Genomic DNA, 25,718 nt, shown 5'->3' on the forward strand with positions numbered 1-25,718 from the left:
ACTCGATATTTTGCATAAAAATGTGTCCCCATTTCAATACAAATTGACATGTTTTTTTTTTATTCTGAAGAAACTCTTGGTTTCTGAGTTTCTTGGGGAGCGGTCAAATTTTCGTTGGAACACTCTGTATATGTAGATAGTGTACGCTCGTCGTAGAACAGCTTGTAGACGCATTCTCACCAAAATAAAATAATAACAATATCAACAGTGACGTAACAAAATCCGTCGGGGCCCCCCCGCAGAATTAGAAATGGGGCCCCCTTTAAAAAATGTCTAAATGCGACTTGTGTAACAAAAACTCATATAATTTCATTGTAAGTATTCATGCACTGTTTATAACAACTTACATGTTTCATCTTTACGGGTAAAGAATAAAATAGAACAAAAATTAGTAAATGATTACATTATTATTTTATAGTAATATTTTATGAAATGAACAACCTTTTTTCGTGCAATACTATCAGCGAATATCTAAAATTTTATTTGTATCTATCTGATGAGCAACTTCATTTTCAAACTTATAAGCGCTAGACAAGATAACCGTACCTCTATGACATGGTACTACGCAGATATGATTTTATTAATTTAAGTTTAGAAAAGAAATGAAAGAAAAGAAAAGAAATAAAAATACTGGAAAAGAAATTAAAGGCAGCATTTACAAAACATGAGACCAACAATGACATACGCCGCAGAAACACGACCTGACACAGAAGAGAGGACAAAAAGAATGCTCGAAACAGTGGGGATGGAAACCCTTCGAAAAATCGGTGGTAAGATACTATGGGGCAGAGCTAGTTATATAGTTTTCTAAAAATTCCAGTTGCTCCAAAAACTTACTACTCAAATCTGACGGGTATACAGCAACTAATTTACTGTCTTTTGCAGAAATTTCTGTATCCGATTTGAAAAGCTGTCCAGGTCTAGGATCTAAGACTTTCAAATCGTCATTCACTTTATACATACTTTTATAAATCTAGCTTGAATTTGTTGAATGACTATATCGAGATTTCCGAAAAGCACGCCTGCTATAACGCTTTCTTCTTCAGGGTTTGAAATCCATTGATCTTGTGATAATTTATCATACTATTTATGTACAAGTACAAGTACTGTTGCGCGTTAGAGTTTCATATTTGTGGCTTGCAAAAGAGTGACAGCTAGATTTATAGATTCCAAAAATTTAGTTTGTAAAATAGTTAGGAAGACAAATTCAAACTGTTCCATTTTACTTTTTAAATTATTAGCTGCCATTCTCTCCTCATGTAACAGTTAGTTTTATTTTACAGAGTGTTTTTAAAATTGACATTGCAGTTCTGCTTTACACCAAGCAGAATTTGAAATCTGGATGACCACCTAGTCACCGATAACCTTTTAATAATAGAGTAACCGATTTTGATTGGACGTTTTTCTGCATTTTTAGCAAATGATTCCATCTTTTAATGCTTTTGTCGAAAAAATTATAAATACTTTGTGTGGTATCGTAGTAACCGCGAACTTCTAACATACTATTGCTTACGTCCTGTAACACCAAGTTTAAATTATGAGATACACAATGGGTGTATGCAGCTTGGGGTTGGACGACTCTATTTTCTTTTGCATTCCGGAATAATGGCTATTCTACTTGCTGCACTGATATACTATGTTTTTTTAAGAAAGATAAAATTGAATTTAAAATGTCTTCTCCAGTTTGGCTATGTATATTACAGAAACCTAGGAATGATTAATTATTTTTTATATTACTAGGAACATCGGTAATTAGAACTCTTTCAATAGAAACGTACCTAACTATGACTGACACAGTGGCGAATCTAGACATTTACCTTGGGAGTGTAAATTTGCCTTAGGGTGGAACTTCCATGAAACACCAAACAGAAGGCATGAAAACGTTAAACGCAAATTACATAAAAGACCTAAAAAAATAACTATGCATCAAGTTCCTTTAATTTTCCAAAATACCCTATTTATTGGGTTGAATTTGTCTGTCTTAATTTCATATCAGCTCATTTTTATGTTTCAACAATTATTTCTTTAACAACAATTTCTTTAATTTTGGACTTCGTTGGGGGGGGGGGAATTTCCCCATTTTCCTCTCCCGTAGATCCGCCACTGGACTGAAAATTGGTTTGTTTTAGAAATGTGTTGTTTTTGTTTTAACTCAAGGGAACTTTTTGAAGATTTACAGGCATTGCTTAAATCTTTACATATTATAAGATGACAAGATGGGGCCCCTGATATATTGGGGACCCCCGCAAGCTTCATGCTGCGGGGGCCTCTGTTACGCCTCTAAATATCAATTGTTTAATATGATATTTTTGTTTCAGGTAAGCTCAAAGCTCATTCTACATGCACGTAAGTAATACATTACAGTAATTATTAGTCTCCAAAGGTGAACATAGGTCTGCTCTAATATTTTCAGCTCTGTTGGCCTTCAGCTTCTTGTAGCCAATTCCCAGCGACCCTTCTGACGTTATCTGTCCATTGTGTAGATGGTCTACCTCTACTTCTTTTGTCTGCTCATCGTCTCCACACTGCAATTTTTTTAATTCATCCCCGTCATTCATTCTATATACAATATACGTAAAATAATCCAGCACAACTTATTTATCAATAAAAAGAACAAAACTTTTCAAACGGAAAAAAATATACTTCAAAAACTGACTCAATATAAAATGATGAATATTTTTGTCGGTGACTGTATTTATTTTGTTTACCTCATACAATTTACATTTTATCTAACAATAAAACACTGAAAAGTTTTGCTTTCTATACTTCCACAAAATTTATTATAACTATGTGACTACTGCTGTTTCGACGGAGTGCCTTTCTCAAGTGATTTAGTTTACTATGGGTTTGCATTTTAAAGTCTTTAACTGAAGAAGTTGAGGAGTGGGGAGCTGTTTGTCTCGAGTTGGTCATTCAGAATTACATCTGGACTTTTCAATTTATACTGGGATAGACTCAGACATACAGGGACTTACTGCCATACTGTCATCATGTGAACAAGTCAAATCATAGCTCAGATGTTACCCTCTTCTTCTTGCAGTACCGTCTCCTATCGGAGGTTGGCTACCATCACAGCAGTCTTAACTTTGTTGGCTGCAGCTCTGAACAACTGTATTGAACTGCACCCATACCCTTAAATTTCGCAACCAAGAAATCCTGCTACGTCTTACTTTTCTCTTTCCCGAGATTTTTCCTTGGATTATGAGTCTTAGCAGAGAGTACTTTTCTCCTCTCATTATGTGGCCTAGATATTCCAGTTTTTTCGTTTGTATGGTTTTTATCACTTCGCATTCCTTCCCCATCTTCAACAAAACATCTTGATTTGTTACTCTTTCTGTCCATGGTAATTTCCACATTCTCCTGTAGCACCACATCTCGAATGCCTCAATGTTTTTGATGTTTATCTTTTTCAGTGTCCAAGTTTCCATGCCGTACAGATGTTACCTAGGGCGTATTAAATGGAATATTTTAAACATCCATGCTTAAGTTAGCATTTTTAATCGATGTTTCCTTGACGGATTACTTTTAAAGGGTTTTTACCAACATATTTTTGTAATATTATATCTTGGTGGTTAGCATGTTAGATCACGTAAGCACTGATGATTATTGGTAAACCAATCGAAAACTACATAAAACTATGTAGTTCTGTGATGTAGCCCTTTTTAGGGATTTTAAATATACACTGTGTCCACGGATGGGATGCCCAAGAGGAAAAATATTTTTATTTTCAATTTTAGCGAAAAAGGTCATTCTTGATAAAAAGCTTTACTTATTCTAAAACCTCATACAACGAAATAAAATTTAAGTTTTTCAAAACCTGCTAAATTTTGTAGCCAATTTTATCCAATTCCATATACATTTTTGTACGAGGTTCTAAATCGTAATAATTTTGTTGAAAAAGAATGACAATTCGCAAATTATTTATTGGAGTTGACAGTTAAAGCTACATTGTAATTTAACAACACTAGATCATTGTTACGATTTCGAACCTCGTGCAAAAATGTATGGGGATTTACGTTAAATTGGCTAGAAAATTAAGTAGGTTTGAAAAACTTGAATTTAATTTCATTTTATGGGTTTTAGAACAAGCAAAACTTTTTATCAAGAATGACATTTTTCGCTAAAATTGAAACAAAAAGTTTTTCCTCTTGGGCACCCCATCCGTGGACACACTGTATACCCTTTAAAGGATTTTATTGTTTTTTGTATTACATATATGGTATACAGCTAACTACAGGAAAACTTTTTCCTTGTGGAGATTTAAACCAAAAACTCCATAAGAAAGCATTGAAATTAGTCTATCCACCATATGACAGCCCTGGGCACTAAGGCTGTCTTCTCCCGGTGAGGGTGGTTATCCCTTATCCGAGGGGTGGAATAATTGATACGCTTACTTGTTGAGTTGGTTTATTTACACTCGCATTAGTATAAGCTGGTAGCACCGCACCCAAAGAACATCTCGTGTAGAAAGAGACACTATCTTTAATGTGGAAATATTACGTCTGATCACCCAAATAGAATGACGAATGTCTCATATAATATTATGAATTCCCTTGTTATAGTTTTACTGTTTATATTTTTAGAAATGCCTATTCAGCATCGACCATGAAAAGTGTTTATAATTGACTCTGCAATTATTAGTTGAATCGTGATCTGGGCTAACAATATTTATATAATCGAATGAAGGTTGTAATATTGTTATGATGACATAAATAACTGAAAGTAATTATTGCAGATAATTACAGGGTGTTTCCAAGATATATCTACTGAGTACAGATGAATTCTTGTACACCTTCCCTTTTTAGGAATTTTCCGACTACGGGGAGGGAAATTTGCAAGTCGTGCTACCAACCCATACTGTGTTGTAATCAATACAAAAAATTTATTTTATATACAAACTTCCTAAGCCTACGCAAATACATAAATAATATAAAATGTTCGTTTAACAACATTGTTTCGTAACACTTGTCACTCACTGTGTTTTCGGATTGTAAGCATATAATCTATTCTTATGTATTTCCTTGATTTTATTGTTTTCTATTCTGATTTTACAATTAACGTTATTTACGTCTGTTATCGTGAAAGGACCTACATAAAGACTATCAAACTTACCATTCTCTTCCCTTTTTACAAGGACTAGGTCTCCTCTTTTAAAGTGTTGTGGTGTTGCTTTGAGCTTATTCTTTTCTTCTTGCCGCTCTTTTTTGTCTTCATTGCTTCTAGTGAGGTGACCTATCGTGTCTATGTACGCTGTGTCCTCTGGTTTCGAAGAAGTGTCCGATATCACGTCTTCTTTGACAAGTGTTCTATTCGGTTTGTTAATGTGACATTCATGGCATTGTTTAACGTATTTTCTTACGTCTTTTTCTAAATTTTTCCATCTAAATCTTGCTTTTAGCTTCTTTATTAGTCTATTTTTCTTTAAGTGTCCTCCGAACATCGGGTGATTATGGTATTCTTCTATTAATCTGTGTTTTTCTTTGTCATCTTTTATTGTTTCTGGTACTTCACATATGTATATTTCTATATTCTTCAATTTTTTATTTCCTTCTTTAATAAATTCATCAATTGTGCACATTTTAAAAATAATATCATTTACGTATATTTTTACTTTACGTACTGCATTCTCTACCGCCAGCTTATCAAGCTGTACCAACGCTTGGTTTAAATCGAAACGATTCAATCCTGTGGCTATGCTTTTGCTGCATTTTATTTTGTTTTTGGCCCTAATGCTCAGTCTTGGTGAGATTAGTTCTGCTCCAAAGGACAAAATTGGTAGTCTATGCGCCTCTAAATTATTTAGTACCTTCCTTACTGTCTGTTTGGTGGCTTCTGGCTGTAGTGCGAGTTCACTTTCAGCCTTTGTTTGTCTTGCTTCTTTCTCCTTTTCTTTTGCTTGAGCTCTTGTTATAGCTAGTATATGGGCGTTGTCTATGTATAGGTTTTTTAGTTGATGCAATGTTATTCTTGAAAGGCTGTCTGCGTAGTTACTTTTCCCTGTTATATACTCTATTTCGAAGTCATATTCTTCTAGGTCTAATCTGATCCTCGTGAGTTTTGAGGTTGGTTCTTTCATTGCAAATAGGTGTGTCAAAGGTTTATGGTCTGTTTTTACTTTGAATGTTGGTGCTCCATATAGGTAACATTTAAAATAATTAATTCCCCAATGAATCGCTAGTAATTCCTTAACGATTATAGGTTTATTACATTCTCCTTTACTAAAACTTCTTGATGCATATGCTATAGGTAGGTCAATTCCGTTATACTCTTGACTTAGGATTGCTGAACAACTCTCATTGGATGCGTCTGTTGTTAAGATAAACTGTTTGTTGAAATCAGGATATTTTAAAATTGGTGGTTTCGTCAGAGATGCTTTAAGCTTTTTGAATGCTTTTTCACACTCCTCGGTCCACGAAAATTCTACTCCTTTCCTCGATAATTTGTTGAGTGGTCTGCATATTTCCGCAAAATTTTTAATAAAACGTCTGTAATAGTTGCAAAATGCTACAAATCTCTTTGTTTCTTCCGCTGTCTTAGGTGTCGGATATTGTTCAATTGCTGCATACTTCGCTTTGTCTGGTGATACTCCCTCTTGAGAAAGATCATGTCCTAAATATGTTACTTCCCTTCTAAAGAATTGACATTTTCCTGGGTTAAGTTTCAAATTGAATTTTCGACATGTCTCGAATGTCTTTTTCAGGTTGTCTAAGTGATGTTTTTCGGATATTCCAATTACTACGATATCGTCCATGTAAAGAAATGCTTTGTCTGGTGTTAATCCTGAAAATGCTATTGACATCGTTCTTGAAAAGCTATTTGGGCTTACATTTAATCCAAAAGGTAATCTGGTAAATTGAAATGCTCCATTTTCTGTGCTGAACGATGTGTATTTTCTCGATGATTTTTCTAATGGTATCTGGTGAAAGCCTGACATTAAGTCTATAACTGAAAACCATTTTGCTCTTCCTAGTTGATCTAATATCGAATCTATTCTTGGTAATGGAAATTTGTCTGTAACTATCTTCTTGTTCAGTTGTCTAAAATCTATGCATAATCTCCATGCTTTTCCTCCATCTATAGCTTTTTTCGGTACCAGTACCACTGGACTGTTGTACTCGGATGTAGATGGTTCTATGATTCCTTGGTCTCTTAGGTTTTGTACTTGTCGATTTAATTCCTCTGTTTGCGCATGAGGTGTCCTATAATTCTTGATATATACCGGAGTTTGGTCTTTAACTCTTAGTTTTTGTTCGTAGAAATTGTTACAGGTTAACATATCATGCCTTAGAGCGAATATGTCCGAATATTCCTCGCATAACGATACTAAGTTGTCTCGTATGTATTCTGGTATGTCTAATTTCAGTGATTCTCGTAATTCTTTTTTCTGTCTTTGCTGTCGTTGACTAGCCTATATATATTGAATAGTTTAATATCCAACGTCCTGATTGTGCTTGCGTCTACATTTACTGTTTCGTACGTTGTGTTCAAAATTTTGATGTATGGATTATTACTTGAAATAATTGCTCTTGCTATGAATATTCCTGGTTGTATTTCTTGCTGTTCCACTATCCTGTCTTTCTTTAACGTTTGAAAAATTTTTACGATTCTGTAAATTTCACATCTAGGCGGTATTATTATGGTGTCATTGTCTATATTATCCAGAATTTTCGTACTAATGTAACAATCGTTGTCCTCTTTAATGTGCATTTTAAGGTTAGCGTAATCTAGTATACATTGAAAGTTAGAAATAAAGTCTCTCCCAATGATTCCGTCTGTTGGAATTGGAAAGTTAGGTTCTACCAATTGAAAGATGTGTTCGAATCGAGTTCCTTTTACTTCGAGTGTTGTCTCAACTTCTCCCATTGTTTGCAACTCTCCTTTAGTGACTCCTTTTATTTTCGCCTTTGTGTTTGGTTTCACCTGTTCCTTCATAAAATCTTGTGAACATTTTAGTATTGAAATGTCAGCTCCTGTGTCTATGATAAAAGTGCTTGTGTTTTCAAGAATTCCTGTTTTCATTCGTACAAAGTTCGTTAGGTTTAGGTCGAAGTTGTAAATGATATATTTCATTTCTGCCTGTGTGCTTCCAACTTCTTGTTCATTCAAAACCCCAACTGCTGGTTTTCTTGCTCTTCTTGACTGTCCTCTATTTCTAGTAACCTTACGTTCCTGTTACGTCCGCCTCTCTGGTTTCCTCTGTATGTTTGATTGTTAAATTGTCTGTATCCTCTGTTCGAATAATTTCGTTGATTGTCCGTTGCTTCTCCTTCGTTCCGTTGTCCGAAGTTATTTCTTCTTCCTCTGTCATATTTGTTATGGTATCCTCTTCTGTATTGCTACTGTCCTCTCCTATTCTCGTAGTTTGTCCTATAATTTAAGACTCTTCCTTGTGCATTTTCTTCAGTCGTATCGATCGACAAAAATTTAGATACTACTTCCTGCGGTGATGTAAAGTTACCTGCTTCCAGTATTAGCTTAGCTTTCTCTGCATTAGCGTTTCGTTTCATTGTTGTTACTACAGCTTCGGTCGTATATTTCTTTGCTAAGTCAAGTGGCATTCCTTCCGCTATGTATGCTACTTTTAATTGTTCTGCTAACTCTTCCACTTCAGATGCGTACACTGCTGCATCTCTATGCCCTTGCCTTTTTTTGGCTAATTTGGCTATTAAATTCTTCGGATTATCACCTTTTAATTCTTTCTTTAGTGCTTCAGCTATCCGTGGAATTGTATCTTCTGTGGTTATTAGGTTCCTAGCCTTATTGGTGAGTCGCGTTTTTATTAGCGTTACAGCTGTGTCTTCATGACCTTCTGCCAATTTTCCAAGTAGTTCTAATGCGTCTAAAAATGGTTGTAATTTCCCTGCGCTTCCATCGAACTCGTTGGGCAATATCTTGCTTGCGATATTCAAAAATTCATTGATTGTCAAAGCCATGTTTAATATTGTTATATCTTGTTTTATGTCACCTTTTTCCTCTTTTATTTCGTCGTTAATTATTTCTTCTTCTACTTCCTCGTCGCTTTTTCCTTCTTCTGCTTCCTCGTCGCTTTGTTCCTCTTCAACTTCCTCGTCGATTGGTTGATGTATTGAATTTGGAACCACTGTTCTTACATTTACTGCTTGAAATGAGCGTATAACTTTGTCTCTGATTTTTCCAAAATATTTGTTGCACGATTCCCTTTGTTTGTCCGAAAGTGCTTCCCAGTTTTTCCTAGTCAATTGTGTGAACTTGTTATAAGCTTTAATTAGCTGTGTCGTTACTTCTTCCTTTATGTCCTTAGATTTCGGAACTTTTTTCTTTAAGACTCTTCTGCTTTGCCTGTCTGTTTCTTGTGCAATTTCCTCAACTATTTTGACAAAATCTTCCCAAGTAACTTTGTTGCTACTCATTTATACATATTTTTTTTTTCATTTTTCCAGCTTCTGCACTTCTTAGCGAAAATATAAATTCGATAGTCTTACGGTGTATATAGATATGTAGTATATAGATATATAGTAAAAATATAGAGATAAAATAATACGTCAATATATGGTAAAAATATGTAAAAATTGCAGTAGTAATAAAAATTCAAAAATAAATAACGTTATATTAACCCTTGTAAATAAGTAGTTAGAATAATAATTTAAATGTATTATGCATATAGCGTATATTTGTTATATCGTATATTTATTTTGATAGGTATATTTACGATAGCAAATATTAAGATCATAAAAAATTGCAAAAATGTACTTAAAATCAGTAGTCAAATAATAAATGAATAGAAGTCAGCAAGGATAAAGTATACGTTGATAAATATGTAAAAATCATATAAAATTGTATCATTGCGTCCTATAATAACTTAATATGAGAGTAAAAAAAAATCTTTGTATATTGATAAATATTGGTAATAGAATAGAATAATTAAGTAAAAATAGGTAAACTTGAAACATATATTAATGTAATTAAGGTAGCACATAATGTTTATACTTTATACTTTATATTAATCAGGAAATACCATCAAAATAGCTAATATGGACTTACCACTTTTACGCGTCTTTGTTCGTATCACAAGTCCTCGCTGCACGTTCCATAGCATTGTCCATTTTCCATTGTCCCACGATGTTCCATCTCCATACTATTCTATTTTCAGCTCCGCGTCGGCCTGATGTCTCCATCCATTTTACATATACCACACTGTTGTCTAAGGTGGTCTAGGTGCCTGAACATTGACGTGTTTCTTCATGCCTGTCCTGTTTACCAGTCCTGAGTTCTTCCCTGGTTCTGGATCGCCATATGACAGCCCTGGGCACTAAGGCTGTCTTCTCCCGGTGAGGGTGGTTATCCCTTATCCGAGGGGTGGAATAATTGATACGCTTACTTGTTGAGTTGGTTTATTTACACTCGCATTAGTATAAGCTGGTAGCACCGCACCCAAAGGACATCTCGTGTAGAAAGAGACACTATCTTTAATGTGGAAATATTACGTCTGATCACCCAAATAGAATGACGAATGTCTCATATAATATTATGAATTCCCTTGTTATAGTTTTACTGTTTATATTTTTAGAAATGCCTATTCAGCATCGACCATGAAAAGTGTTTATAATTGACTCTGCAATTATTAGTTGAATCGTGATCTGGGCTAACAATATTTATATAATCGAATGAAGGTTGTAATATTGTTATGATGACATAAATAACTGAAAGTAATTATTGCAGATAATTACAGGGTGTTTCCAAGATATATCTACTGAGTACAGATGAATTCTTGTACAACCACCACAGAAAGAACCCAGTACCTTCTGCTCTATTACATATACAGGCAAGATAACAACAAAAATAGCCAGATACATAAAAAAGAAAGGAATAACACCAGCTTTCAGAACCAACAACAACTTAAACAAATATATTAAAAACAATAAGAGCCGAAAGAGAAACAAACTACAGACTGGTGTTTACAAACTATCTTGTGGTGACTGTCCGAAAACTTACATCGGTCAAACTGGCAGAACCTTTGACAAACGGATAGCAGAACACAAAAGGCTTTCAACAATAGAAAAACAGACACTTCTACATATGCACTTCACCTAGACCATAGTCATTATTTTATTGAACAGTTTCAAATTCTGCATACTCAAAATAAAGGACTTAAGCCATATTTATTAGAATCTATGGAAATTAATAAATTGAAAAATACACATGTAATTCTGAATGACCAACTCGAGACAAAAAGCTCCCCACTCCTCAACCTCTTCAGTTAAAGACTTTAAAATGCAAACCGATAGTAAACTAAATCACTTGAGAAAAGCACTCTGTCGAAACAGCTGTAGTCACGTAGTTATATTAAATTTTGTGGAAGTATAGAAAACAAAATTTTCAGTGTTTTATTGTCAGATAAAATGAACTTCCACCAAGTAACGCTCGAATCCATCAATAATTTACGTTTCGATATACAGGGTGTTTCAAAAAAAGGTAACCCCGTCTCTAGGGTAGGTAACAAACTTAAAAATAATTGGGGTTTGCTTAGTAAAAAATTTTTGTAACGCCATCCGTTTTCAAGATACAAGGCGTTGAAGAAACAAAAATTTTACGCATTTTTGAAAATTGAAAAATTGAAACAAGGTTTAAAAACTCTAATTATTGTTGATTTATCGTCATTACAATCATTAAATATCAGATTTCCATGGCACACTTGGAGAAAATAGAGGTATACCTATTAGAACTTATAGACTGGGAGATATTATACAGAAGTTCTGCCACGATTTTCTAAGTCCTGCCTTTTGCAATACTGGAAGGGTAGACGATGTAATTACAATCTGTGGAAACATCCACAAATTTCCTGTGACATTTTCCTGTAAAAATTAGATTTTCCCAAAAAATAAAAATAGGGATTTGCGATGAATTTCTAAGTCCTGCCATATCCGTAGATAGAGAGGATACTATCGATTTTATGTAGAAAATTTTTTGGGCAGGACGGTCGCAAAAGTACTTAGGGAGTATACATATATACAAATATGTAATGACAATAATGAAATTTTCATGATTTTCTAAGTCCTGCCAACTTAATAAACTAAACATATTTATTTCAAAATGATCAAAAAAATATTGGCATGACGTCTCCTAATGTTTAAGTATACTTGTCCCTTGGAAAATTCTGCGGAAAATTCTTACCCTGATTCCGTGATTTTCTAAGTCCTGCCTTTAAAAAGTTATAATACTCAAATACAATCAATACCTTTTCGGTACTCGGCAGGAAGGTTAAACGGTTCTTGTAAGACGGCAGGAGTCCTAGATTTGTAAGAAAATTCGTGAAAAAGTCAACGATTTTCTAAGTCATGCCATGTTGCACATGTTTCAAGAATCTTAATATAAGTCTATATACAAAGAGGCAGGATGGTTTTATGGTTATTTTGTATACAGGGTGGGGCATTAGTGTGGGCTAGTCCAATTACTCGTTTGTCGTAAGATATACGAAAAAAGTTATTTAGATAAAACATGTGCCACAGATAGGACTATAATTTAACAGTATTTTCTAATATACAGGGCTACCCGTTTTCACAGGGTGACAAAAATTTATGTTTTTTTAAATGGAATACCCTGTATATTTTTACATTTTTGGATTCTACTCGATGTTCTCTTTAATAAAATATAGTGTTTTGAAATATTATACGAGGTAGTTTAAAATATAATTACGTTTTTTTTTAATTTTGTAGGAACATTCACACCCTATACATATTGTTAGTGATTTGATATCCAAACTTCTATTAATTTATGTTAAACGATTTTTAATATAGTCTACTTTTGTCAGTTATTAATAGTATACCAAAATGTTTAATTTTAGTATACGGGGTTGGTTGAAACTTGAAACTCGGAATGAGTATTTTTTGAGTTTTCTTAAATGGGACACATAAAATGATATTTTATGGTACCTTTTTATTTGCTAAGCATTTTCTATACCATATTTATATATTAATTTCGACAGTAAATTGATACAGACAGATTACTCAGGTGGTTTTTGGGGTTTCTGAACAAGAATGTCACATTAGAACAGATCTTTACCTAGTGCTCGGGGTGACTGATATACACGCCGTATTCTTAAATTTCGAGGCTTTCAGACACTAAAGTGATGCAAGTAGCTTTCTCGAAGAGTTTTGTGGTTGCTGAACATGAATACGCCATCAGAATCGACCTCCAAAAACTCTCTTAAATTCGAGATCAGTCACCCTGGGCACCAGGTGCTCCGAGGGTCGGTTGTAATGTCATATTCGTGTTCGGCCATCCCAAAAACCATCGAATATTCTGTTTTTTTAATTTATTGCCGATATCCCACGAAACTCCAGATGGCGTGCCTTAGCAACTCTGGGCACTAGGTGATTCAGAGGTCGGTTCTGCTTGCGTATTCGTAACTCCATAAACCTTCCAAATAACAAAATTTTGCCCTTTATACACCGATTTTGACAGGTTTATGCACTTTTGGATGCATGTTATGCACTAAAATGCAATTTCCACCCATTTTTATATTATACACCTTTTCCTGATGTTATCCTGAACACAATGCAAAAAGTTGCAAGTAGATAGATGCTGTATTTAAAAATCGATTCATCTCTGGAAGAGAAATAAACGTAGCAGTTTTCGTTTTTCTAAATATAATTTTTCTAAATTCTTTTAAACTCAAAAAAACCAAAAAACAAAAAAATTTTTCACATCGATTTTTCTAGAACACTGCGTATTCTTCTGAGTTAAAGCAAAAGTACCTTTTAGTACAAAACTATCCCAGAATTCAATAATCCAGTGTCAGAGATGCTTAAAAGTTAGACAGAAAAGTTATTCGATAATATATCCGTTTCCGTACCCAAACGGACCCCTATGACCGGTACTAAAAATTGACAATTGATAATTGACATTTGACAATTGACCTCTGGAAGATAAATAAGTGTACCAGTTTTCGTTTTTCCAAGTAAAAGCGTTCTGCAGCTATTTTAAAGAAACTAATTACAAGACATCTATATGCTTCTTCTAGACGAAGCATATCGAAGTAGAGGTCGTCCGCCAACCAGATGGTCTGATGACATTTGTAAAGTTGTAAACGGTTTTAGATTAGTGTTTTTTAAGCATACTCGACATGGTATGACTCAAGAAAAATGTGGTGATATGAATATGTTTGTATAACACTCTGAAATAATTTTACAGACAGATAATTTAATTTTTTTATACGAAATAACTATACAACCATCCTGCCTCTTTGAAAATAGATTTATATTAACCTTCTTGAGATATGTGCAAAATGGCATGACTTAGAAAATCGTGTAATTTTCCACGAATTTTCTTACAAATTTTTTAACTATATATAGTAAAAAAGGTGTAACTAAACATCCTGCCATTTTGCATAATGTATACTGAAATTATTTATTTTGTAACAAAATTTATTTTATGACTTAGAAAATCACGGAACCAGAGTGAAAATTTTATACAAAATTTTCCAAGAAACAAGTGCAGTTAAACATTAGATGACGTCATGCCAATATTTTTTTTGGTCATTTTGAAATAAATATAATTAATTTATTAAGTTGGCAGGACTTAGAAAATCATGAAAATTTCATTATTTTCATTACATATTTGTATATATGTATACTCCCTAAGTACTTTTGCGACCGTCCTGCCCAAAAAATTTTCTTCATAAAATAGATAATATCCTGTTATTCTATGGATATGGCAGGACTTAAAAATTCATCGCAACTCCCAATTTTTTTATTCATGGAAAATCTAATTTTCACAGAAAAATGTCACAGGAAACCCGTGGATTTTTTCACAAATTGTAAGTACCTTCTCTAACCTTCCAGTATTGCAAAGGGCAGGACTTATAAAATCGTGGTTGAACTTCTGTTAATATCTCCCGGTTTATTAATCATTACTACCAGCATCAATTATTACTTCATAATTTTCAAATCAAAATATTCCGAAAACGGTACACAGTATCGAGTTTTACCAAGAGTATCTTTTTCGTGTAAAATTGAATGATGTTTAAGTTTACTTGAAATTTTGATTAATAATTATACTCTTAAAAAAGTTATATTGACTAATACTTAGTACGATTCGTGTAACTAGCGCCCTCTATGAGAATCAGATATAAAAACAAATTCGTGGGCTCTATCAGCTTCCAAAACATATTCGTATAAAATTTCATTACAATGTTGCCAGTAGTTTCGGCAAAATCGTAAAAAATGCGTAAACTTTTTTTTTCTTCAACGCCCTGTATCTTGAAAACGGATGGCGTTACAAAAATTTTTTACTAAGCAAACCCCAATTATTTTTCAGTTTTTTACCTACCCTAGAGACGGGGTTACCTTTTTTGAAACACCCTGTATTTTCTATTTTCCCATAAATTTATTGAGTTGCTTAAATTATCATATATTCAAATAAACCAAACTTAAATGCAAGAAAACCTCTGGTCGGGACAAAGTTTGGTCTAGTAATAATATTGAGATCGTCGAAGACCTTTTAGTTCCCTTCTGGCTAGCCCGAAGTCTCGACCTCAAAGTGCATAAACCAGAAACCAGTCCACTAACGCTAGTCTCGGCCATCTTCCCATTCACACAAAGTGCACAAAACTTAATTAGGTCGGACATTTATGTAATTCTCGGTAAACACTGGTGAAACTACCAGTTTGGCTTTACTTTGCTGCATAAGGACCTTTATCCTGTCGAATTGTTTCGCAAAATTAATTTTAACAACCTTACCCGAGAGGGAAATTGAATTCCCTGCGTAATGATGACGCAACGAACTGTTTAAATTGAACGGCATTTATCTACACCAATAATCTCGTGGACAGCGTATGCTCTCTCCAAAGAGAAGAGAACACAAGTGTTTAATCGATAAATAGAAAGCAACCAGTTTCGAATCATAATAAATATTTTAACATCAATACAATACATACATAAATGTAATCAACACGATAGTAAGAAATTTGTTATATATTACAATAAAATATCCGGCAAAGCTCATAAAATAAGAAGTAATAATAATATATATAATAATGATTTAGCTCTCCAGGCCTAGGAAACCTATTGCTTGGTTTAATAGTATTTTTCATTCCTTCCTGATTGCTACTTTTTTCCAAGTTGTGATTTCTATTTAGTTATTCTACCTATGTATTTTTCAACATTATTTCTTCTGCCTGATGAAACGAAATAAACGATGGACTACCCCAGCTAATTGAAATAATATCCGAAAATATTACTTCAATCACCCAAGATAGCCATCGTTACACCCATCGCTTAGCTCAGTCACTCAGGTGTGTGTTCGTCTTGTCCTAACCTTAGATATGAATTCGGAAAATTTAGAATGGAAGCAAACAAAACAGTATTTTTAACTAATCATGTTTATTGTTCAATAAAGATATAACAAAAATATGACTTAGTAAATTGCATTAACAAATTTATTCAAATTCTTGCCAAAAACTAACCATTCTGGATTATATTTATGGCTTTTGGTAGCTGATGGTAACTTCTTGATGTCGTATGGTACTGCTGCTGGTTCTACAACGGGCTCTGGTGACATGGATATTCTGGGCCACCAGGCCTACAGGTGTTGGTTGGTTGCAGTCTAGATGGAATTCATTGCAGACTGGATGATTTTGTCCTCGTTGTTGTATCGCCGGCGATTGAGGGTTGTTGAAGCTCCCAGAGGGAGGACTGATCTTATTCCCAAAAACTAGAAGAGTAAACACATATCAACGATCAAGAAGAAAAACCAAAATGTGTCAGCCTGCCATTCTTTAATCCAAAGAGTAGCAGATGAAAAGAATAAATTAAATGGAATTTAGATGAGGAGAATAGTTAAAATTTTGATTACTAAACGTGCATACATGTAAATTAGAAAGAAATATTTAAAACTAAAATATCATAACACATGGTCTGACATTAGAAGTTAGGATAGATATAAAAAATATTAGAAAAACTGTTATAAGATGCTAGGTATGGATGGAATATAATGACTGTAAGAAATTATTAAAAATTTTTTTTGAAAAACTCACCCCAAGAGGAAGATTTGATTTGGAATAAAAATGATTTAATTTTGAAGCTTCTTTGCCTTTTATGACATTTCCACCTCCATTTTGAAATGAAATACGGGGGTTGTCACTGTCATTAAAATGACATGACAACGAACCTTGGACCGAAATTTGAAATAACACAAGAGGAACACAAGAGATGATACAATGTATAGGGTACGTTCAGTATGTTCAATCGATGATTTAAATGAAAAGAGATATAGTAAATAAAAGAGGATAACAAAAGAGGACGCAAACCGATTTTTAAAGGGGAAAATAGGTAAACCAAATAGAAGAAGAAAACTATTAATGAAATATTAAAGGAAATAAGGTAAAATAATTATTTAAGAACAAAATATCAAAGATATGACGTTTGTAACGTTACACTGGTTTTCGGCCTACCTTTCTTCTTGTTTTCTCCTATTTACCCCGTTAGTCTATTTTATGGGTAGTCCCGTGTTTGGTATCCTTTGGATATTTCTCAACCGTTTCGGTGTTTGTGATTTTATGATCCCTGCGATATTGGGTTTTCCAGGTTTTCCATACATTTTCTTTAGTTCTACCATCATCATAAAGGCATTTCATTCCAAATTAATGATTGTCCCTCTTACTTACAGCTCTTTGATTCGGTTATTGCGGTGTATCACTCTGGATTCTTCTTGTGTATTGTAATAGGGGATACGGACGTTTCACCCCTGCCGTTTCGCCCCCGACCGTTTCGCCCCCGCCGTTTCGTCCCCAGCCGTTTCGCCCCCGAACCGTTTCGCACCCGAACCGTTTTGCCCCCGGGATTTTACCTAACATTTTTAACTAGTTGCATTGAGTTATAAATACAATGTTAGTAATACATTTACCTATTGATAATTTTTTTGTGTGTTTTTCTTAGAAGTGCTTTGTTACACATATTTATTAGTAAGGCTATCCTTTAAAGCAGTAATAAACCGACAATAATAATCCTCTTTGGCGCATTTATAGTAGGTAGACAGGAATAATACTGTAGCGTTTACTGTAACTACCTTTAACTTGTAGTTAAATAAAACTAACGGTTCGATTTATATACGATATTTATTTGTACTTTATTTACACGAATTTATAGAACCGACTTCAAGTTTTCAACTGGTCCCAAAATAACAAATAACATCGCAGGCTCTTAAATAGTTAATACAAGTTACTCTGAAACTTTCGATCGCATCTCTAGTACTCTGTCGTAGCTTCTGTAAAAGTTTGTTGTATGGATTGGCTTTCGTTACAATTTTTTTCCACTCATTTTTATATATTATGCATATATCCCTCCAGTTTCTCACTTCAACAATTTTGATGTCCCTCATGACCTAGTCTTCCTATCTCTCTCTGGGTCTTTCCCTTGGTCTTTAGGTTTCTGGCTCCTATCTGGTAACCTTCTTAACCCTTATCCGGGCAACACATTTTACTTACGTAACCGGGCAACTCGGGTCCGTTGGGCCCACCACTGTTCTTGAATGTACTATTCATATTTACCCATATATTTCTAATATTCTTTTTGATTTTTTATTAAAGTTAAATTTAAATTGTCTAGATTAAAAAAAAAAGGTGCTACTATAGTATGCGGTCTACCTCGAGGGTGCGATCTACCTGAATGATTTGCACAAAATAATGAAATGCAAGAAAACTTTTGTAGAAAAAATATTTATTCACATAGTAGTAAATAGTATTTCTGAAAGTCGTGGTTAACTTGATTCCACACATCACGTATTGCTGCTAATTTGTCGTTCATCCTTTCTTCACACCTCGTGTCCTTATCGTCAAATTGAACAAATCTTAGCAAATTTTTGGATCCTTTTAACCCCATGGCAGCTTTAAATATAGTAGGTCCATAAAACTTACTCCAAAATATATCTACATTATGGATTTTGGCACTCATGTGCCCTGCAATTGGTAGTAGTCCAATAAAGGCATATAGCTCTGTAGAGTCGCAATATTTCCAGTTCTCTATCCACAGGACTTTTTCGGCTTCTTTATTTGTACACTTCACTATTTAGTTTACAATTTTTTCGTCCACAAACAAACAAAAGGAATCAACAGGATTATCTACACTTTGACCAGGGGCTAACATTACTTTGTGCACTGTGCTTTTTATTATGTCGCAGGATCGCATACGTCCTGTCGGTTGTGGTTGACTCTTCCAGTTAATTCCATTCTTAGTTTCAAAAATTACACACTCTGAAATCTGGGAACTTATAGCTACACATTCTTTTTCATTATCACTCAATACTACTTGCTGATCATCCTCTTCACTTCCTTCCGAAAAATGATCTTCAATTTTCAGAGTCACTTTCAATGCCACCTACTTCAGGAGATCCTTCGTCATCGGAATCACATAAATTATTAGCAATATCTTGCAGTTCTGCAGCTGATAATGGTTTTCGGGACATTTTATTTACACTATCTACTTTCACTGTAATTCAATATAATTTTAGGAGCTTAGTTGTCGACACTAACATCTGTATCAAACGACTGATAGCAGATGAATTATTTATTTCAAAATATGTATAGATACCTACCTAACATTATTGCATTCCAACAATGATTATTAGTTTTTAAAATTTATTTAGAATATATATAACACCTATTGTAAGCATCTCTTTGATGTTCACATCAAAGAGACGTTTACATTGTTTGTAACATGTTTACACGTTATTATTGGATTTCCGGAATCATAAAAGTCGTTTAGATGATCCATAAAAACATTACCTGACTGCCAGATTAACTTCAGTAACAAAGATTTAGACTTTAGGTATAAATACAAATAGGGTCCGACGGGCCCGTGTTGCCCCTTTACGTGACAAAATTTTTTCGACGCAATAATTTCAAAAATGATAATGAATATATTGAATAGCTCATGACTATGTTGAAGGAAATATACTTCTAAACAAATTCAGTGATGCATAAAATTGAATAAATTTTTTTTTATCAGTTTATGAAAACAGAATTGGCGTCTCGGGCCCATTGGACCCACCTTGCCCGGATAAGGATTAATCAGTAGGTCGTTTTTATTACTCTTTAATATATTCTAGCCACCTCGGCCTCTGTCTCTTAGTTCATGGTTAATTCTTTTTCTGATTTCTCTATTTTTCATTCTCATATTACTCATAATTCTTCTCAGGGTTTTAATTTCGAATATTCTTAATTTTTCTTGATCTTTATCTCCGAGACACATTATCTTAGCTGTGTATGTGACTACTGGTCTGATTGCAACTGTGTGTAGTTTTAGTTTTATATTTCTGAATAAGTTATTGTCCTTCATTAGCCTATGATATCTTTAGTATGTTTTGCGGCCTGCTAATATTCGCTCCGTGACTTACTCACTTCTCTTATTTTTGCCATTTAAAATTACTCCCAAATATTTAAATTGTCGAAATGTTTAAAAGTGTAGTTTTCTATCTTGATTTCTCTCGTCTTGTTATCTTATCTTCTAGAGCAGGGTAGATATTTTCTTTTACCTTAATTAATTAGAACTATGCCATCTGCATATGCTACCATTTGTGATGAGAAGTAGTCTATAGTTCCTTCAATTCCACTGGCCGTGACTGTTTCTTCTACTGCTATGTTGAATGGCGTGGTTGACAGGTAATCACCTTGTCACACTCCTGTTTCTATTGCAATTGTTTTGTGCTACCTTCTTCTGTTGTTACTTTAACACTTTAACTCGAGCTCTATCCATAGTCATTTTTGTTAATCTGATTAGATTTGCCTGTTCTTGATATTTCATTTCAATAAATAATTTATTTCTTCCAATACAGTAAAAAAAGGTTTTTTAAAGTCTCCGAAAAGGTTGTGGAGTTCTATGTTGTGTTCGTGTGATTGCTCGATTGTTAGTGTAATTATGTGTATCGAATCTGTAGTAAATCTGCGTCCTCTTAATCCTTTTCCCAACCAACTATTTAAATTGAACGGCATTTATCTACACCAATAATCTCGTGGACAGCGTATGCTCTCTTCAAAGAGAAGAGACCACAAGTGTTTATCAATAAATAGAACGCAACCAGTTTCGAATCATACTAAATTAATATGCAATGCATAAAATATGTTCACATCAATAGAAGCAACAAAATAGTAAGAAAATCGGTATTTATTATAATTAGAGCAATAATTGATAATAAATTTTAAGTGAGGAGTACACTTTCAAATCGCACTTTGTCCATATTTTCACATTATGACTTCGAGGTCGCTTTGGATTTGTCAAAACATTTATTAATTTACATACTCCTAGACATTCTAAGCGTAATACTTCACGTATATTTTTGGCTTCAAGACCACCTAGACAAGCAAATCGAATTTTGTCCATTAGCATGGACTTTGTCCATTGAAATAGCAAAGTCTGGTTTCATGAACATGCGTAAAATGCTCTGTAACCCCAAGCTATTAGTCACAATAAGATTGAGAACACTAAAGTGTTATGTGTGGTCTCTATTACTATGTTACCGTTAAAACCCGATTTAATTTAGAACCCGTATTTACTAGTAAAAACTAGTTTTAACAATGGGCTTTAGACAATTCTAGTTTTAACTATTGAAAACTAGGACTAGCAAATATCTTCAGTTAATTCTAGTTCAGACTAAACATATTTCAGTCAAAACTAGTTTTTACTAAACTTTTCAGTAATTTCTAGATTCAACTAAAACTCGGTAAATAACGTGCTACCCCGGTTGTTTGCAAATAATTTCTCTAAAGCGTAAAATACTGGACAAGATCGTAAACGTAAAAAACGCAAGTCTTTTGACCACGTTGTTGTGTTATTGTTTTGCATCGAGGCTGCTAACATTTGCTTGATGTCGGTTAGCACGCTCTACTGAACCTGGACTCTGGTTGTGTCTTGGTTTTCCATGAACTAATTTTGCGTTAGGCTAGTATGACATTACCGCATTTATAACTGCATTACCGACCTCTCGGCCATTATCGGAAAGTAAAATACATGAATATAAAAAGTCAAGAATATATCCCTTAATTATTGCTAAGCAACATCTTCCGCCCTCTTACTTTGTAATGGTCTCAACAAACCAAATTTTGTTAAATGGTCTAGATAAACCATAACAAACTTGTAGCTGTGATCCTCTTGTGATTGCATATCGATCAAATCTACCTAACAGCGACTATTCATTTCTGAATGCAATATAGGTTTCGACACAAGACCACTCTTCGCTTTACTCTTCTTCCGTTGGCAAGTTTCACAAATTAGTATAAAATTATTGACCATATCAATTTTTATATTTGCGTATTTTCTGGCGGTTTCAGTCTTCAACCTATCCCAACTTCCATGACCAATAGCAACGTGGGCTGCTTCAATTATGTAAAAAATGTCTTCGGCAGGTACTTATTATTTGATGAGTTTAATTCTAGAAGCCAACTTTTTTATTTCGCCAACTTCAACCATTCTAAATCGTTTTAGTGTTTTCTGGGAAGACAGTTCCGCATTTTGTACTTCGGCCATTATTTATTATACATGCTTTTGGTGTCAACATTGTAGTGACTTTCTTCTCGCTCTGTTCCTTTTGTATGATCTTTTCCAAAAAACGTTCTTTCCACGTTCTTATACCTCTGCTCTCAACCTGATCTTCAACATTATCACTAAAGTTCGGATTATAGGCAAAATGCATTTTTTTGCCTATTTTGCCTATTATAATTTGTTTTTTGCACTTTTTGCCTTTTTTCGTAAATTCCGCCTATTTGTGCCTTTTTTTAAAATTTCATGGTACTACCCATGATATTATTCTATTACTAAACCATTCTATAATAAAATTTTGGGTCAATAATAAAATATCAATGGTTTGTTTATATAACAGATTTCTAGGAAAACGTACCTGATCGAGACTTGAGGGTTAACTGTTTGGAAATCCCTAAGCTTTATTAGTTTATTATCAGTTGTACAGTCGGTTACTGTATCAGAGTTTAGCCACAAATTGCTATATCCTAGTTTAGTTTTGTTGCGTATACCGAAAAGCAGAGAACACGTTTTAAAACGTTTTAGACATTTGTGTGAAAAGATGACATCTAAATTAAGGCTATGGATCGCACCTTATTGGGAACTTTCTCTAGAAGGAGATGGAGCATTTTGTAAACCATGCGGCAAATCGGTAAGTTTTATTTTTTCTCTTTTTTTCTCGTCCCACAACATAACTAAATTCTAAAGCGGTTTTAGAATTCTAATTTTTTTTTTTAAATTCTCAGATTTCAAGTAGAAAAAAGTACTTTATTGACCAGCATTGTGGAACCCCACTTCATAAACGTAATTTGGAAAAATTAAATTCCTCTAAGTTAGCCCAAATATCTCTGCGGGATAGTTTAAGCAGTTCAAAGAAAAGGAGGAAGACGCATTTAAATTTGATTTATGCCAGATGATGATTGCATCCAACATTCCTCTATATAAAGTTAATAACCCTAGTTTTAAATGCTTTTTCGAAAAATATCTTAATAAATCCTTACCGGACGAGAGCACATTGAGAAAACATACTGTGGAAAAATGTTATGTGAAATGTATTTCAAAAATTAAGCAGGAGTTAGAGGGCAATTTTTTGTATATTATCGTGGATGAAACGACAGATGTATGCGGCAGGTATATAGCTAATTTAATGATTGGAATTTTGAACGAAAACTTTGCGAGAAAACCTTATTTAGTTGCCGTTAAAGAATTGGAAGAAACAAACAATTTAACAATAAGTCGATTTATACAAGATAGTTTAACAAACCTCTTTTTACCCAACCCTATACCAGTGAATAAAATAGTTTTAATGCTTTCAGATGCTGCGGCAAATATGTTAAAAGCTGCTGTTAATTTAAAGATTTTTTATTCAAATTTAATTCATTGCACTTGTGTAGCCCACGGGGTAAATAGAATTGCTGAAGAAATAAAAAATCTGTTTCCGTTGGTAAATAATTTTATAAATTTTATGAAAAAATTTTTGTAAAGGCTGCGTTGAGGGTGCAAATATATAAAGAAAGACTTCCCGGTGTCCCTTTGCCACCTAAACCAGTAATTACAAGGTGGGGAACCTGACTCGAAGCAGTTTTTTTTACTTTGAACACTGCAATGAAATAGAATTAGTTATGTCAGAATTTGATGATAATATTTCCGAAGCCATTCGAGAAGCAAAAAAAAATATTAAAAAATCCCAAATTGAAACAGGAACTCGCTTATATCAATGACAATTATAAATTAATAGTTAGCACAGTTACCTCATTAGAAAAACAAGAGATAAATTTATGTGAGTCAGTAAAATTAATAGATAATTTAAACACGAAAATTAAATTGGCACCTGGAAGTAACGGTCAATTAATTTAAAAAAAAAATGAAATATGTTTTCGACAAGAATGAAGGTTTTTCGTTTTTATCTAATGTTGCTAAAGTTTTGAATGGGACATTTTCCGAGGAATTAGAAATTATGCCAGATTTATTATCCGCTCTGAAATATGCTCCAATTACATCTGTCGATGTCGAACGTTAGTTTTCAATGTACAAATTAATTTTAAGTGATCGAAGACATAGTTTTAAGACCGAAAATATTGAAAAACATTTAGTTGTTTCTATTAATGAGAAAATTTTAAGTTGTTACAATGTTTAATTATTAATTAACAGTTATTTAGTTACTAGTTTATTTATACTAATGTTATGAGTATGATGTGTAAATATACCTGCCTTAAGTTAATATTACGTTAATTCACTTTGTACAATAAATAATAGGTTATATTCCTTTATTGCCTATATTTTGCCTAAATGTTAATATTCCTGCCTTTTTTAATAAAAATATTTGCCTGTATAGGCGCCTTTTTCTTCACTTTTGTTGCCTATAAATCCGAGCTTTAATTATCAGTCATGGTGAATAATACACAGTAGTGTAATATAACCAATAAAAACGATGCAGAAAAATCCACAGTTGCACACACTAGTTTGTTACCGACCAGCCGCCTTCGTCACTAACCATACCCCAAATTGTATTTTTGTCTCTTTTCGCAACTGCTTAACTAATATTCCCTAGTAATTCCAGTAAAAACTAGTTTGAACTAGTATAAACTACTCTAAATGCAATTTATTCGGGATTTCTAGTTTTAACTGAATTTAGCAGTGAAATGTACTTTTGACTAGTTAAAACTAGAATTGTCTAAAGTGCATAGTTAAAACTATTGTTGTTTGTTTGGGTTTATATGACTGCGGACACTAAATCCATTCGCCAATTTTACTATTTTTTATTTTATTAGTCATTTTTTCGTATCTTATCCTAAACCTAATACTAATATAACAAACAATTCTACTAATAAATAATTATTTTTGTATTTTTTTTTTAATAATTTTTTTTTATATATATATTTTTATTAATTTTTTTCCAAATGATGTTCTCAGAGTTCCACAGCAAAAACTGCAACATTCTTCTTTAGCCCTCTACTTCATTCGAAAGCTATTTTACTATGGACTGTCCAAGTTCGTCATTCATTTTTATCTACATATTTTTTTTATATTTTTTTTTAATTATGATATTTTTTTTTCTATTTTTTTTTTATATATCTTTTTTATATTTTTTCTTTCTTTTTTTTTTTTTTTTTTATTTTTTTTTTATTTTTTTATTTTTTTTTTTAATTTTTTTTTATTTTTATTTTATTATTTTTTTTTATATTTCTTTTCTTTTTTTTTCTTTTCTTTTCTTTTCTTTTTCTTTTAACATAT

Source organism: Diabrotica virgifera, chromosome 4 (assembly GCF_917563875.1).
Source record: "Diabrotica virgifera virgifera chromosome 4, PGI_DIABVI_V3a".
Classification (NCBI taxonomy): Eukaryota; Metazoa; Arthropoda; class Insecta; order Coleoptera; family Chrysomelidae; genus Diabrotica; species Diabrotica virgifera.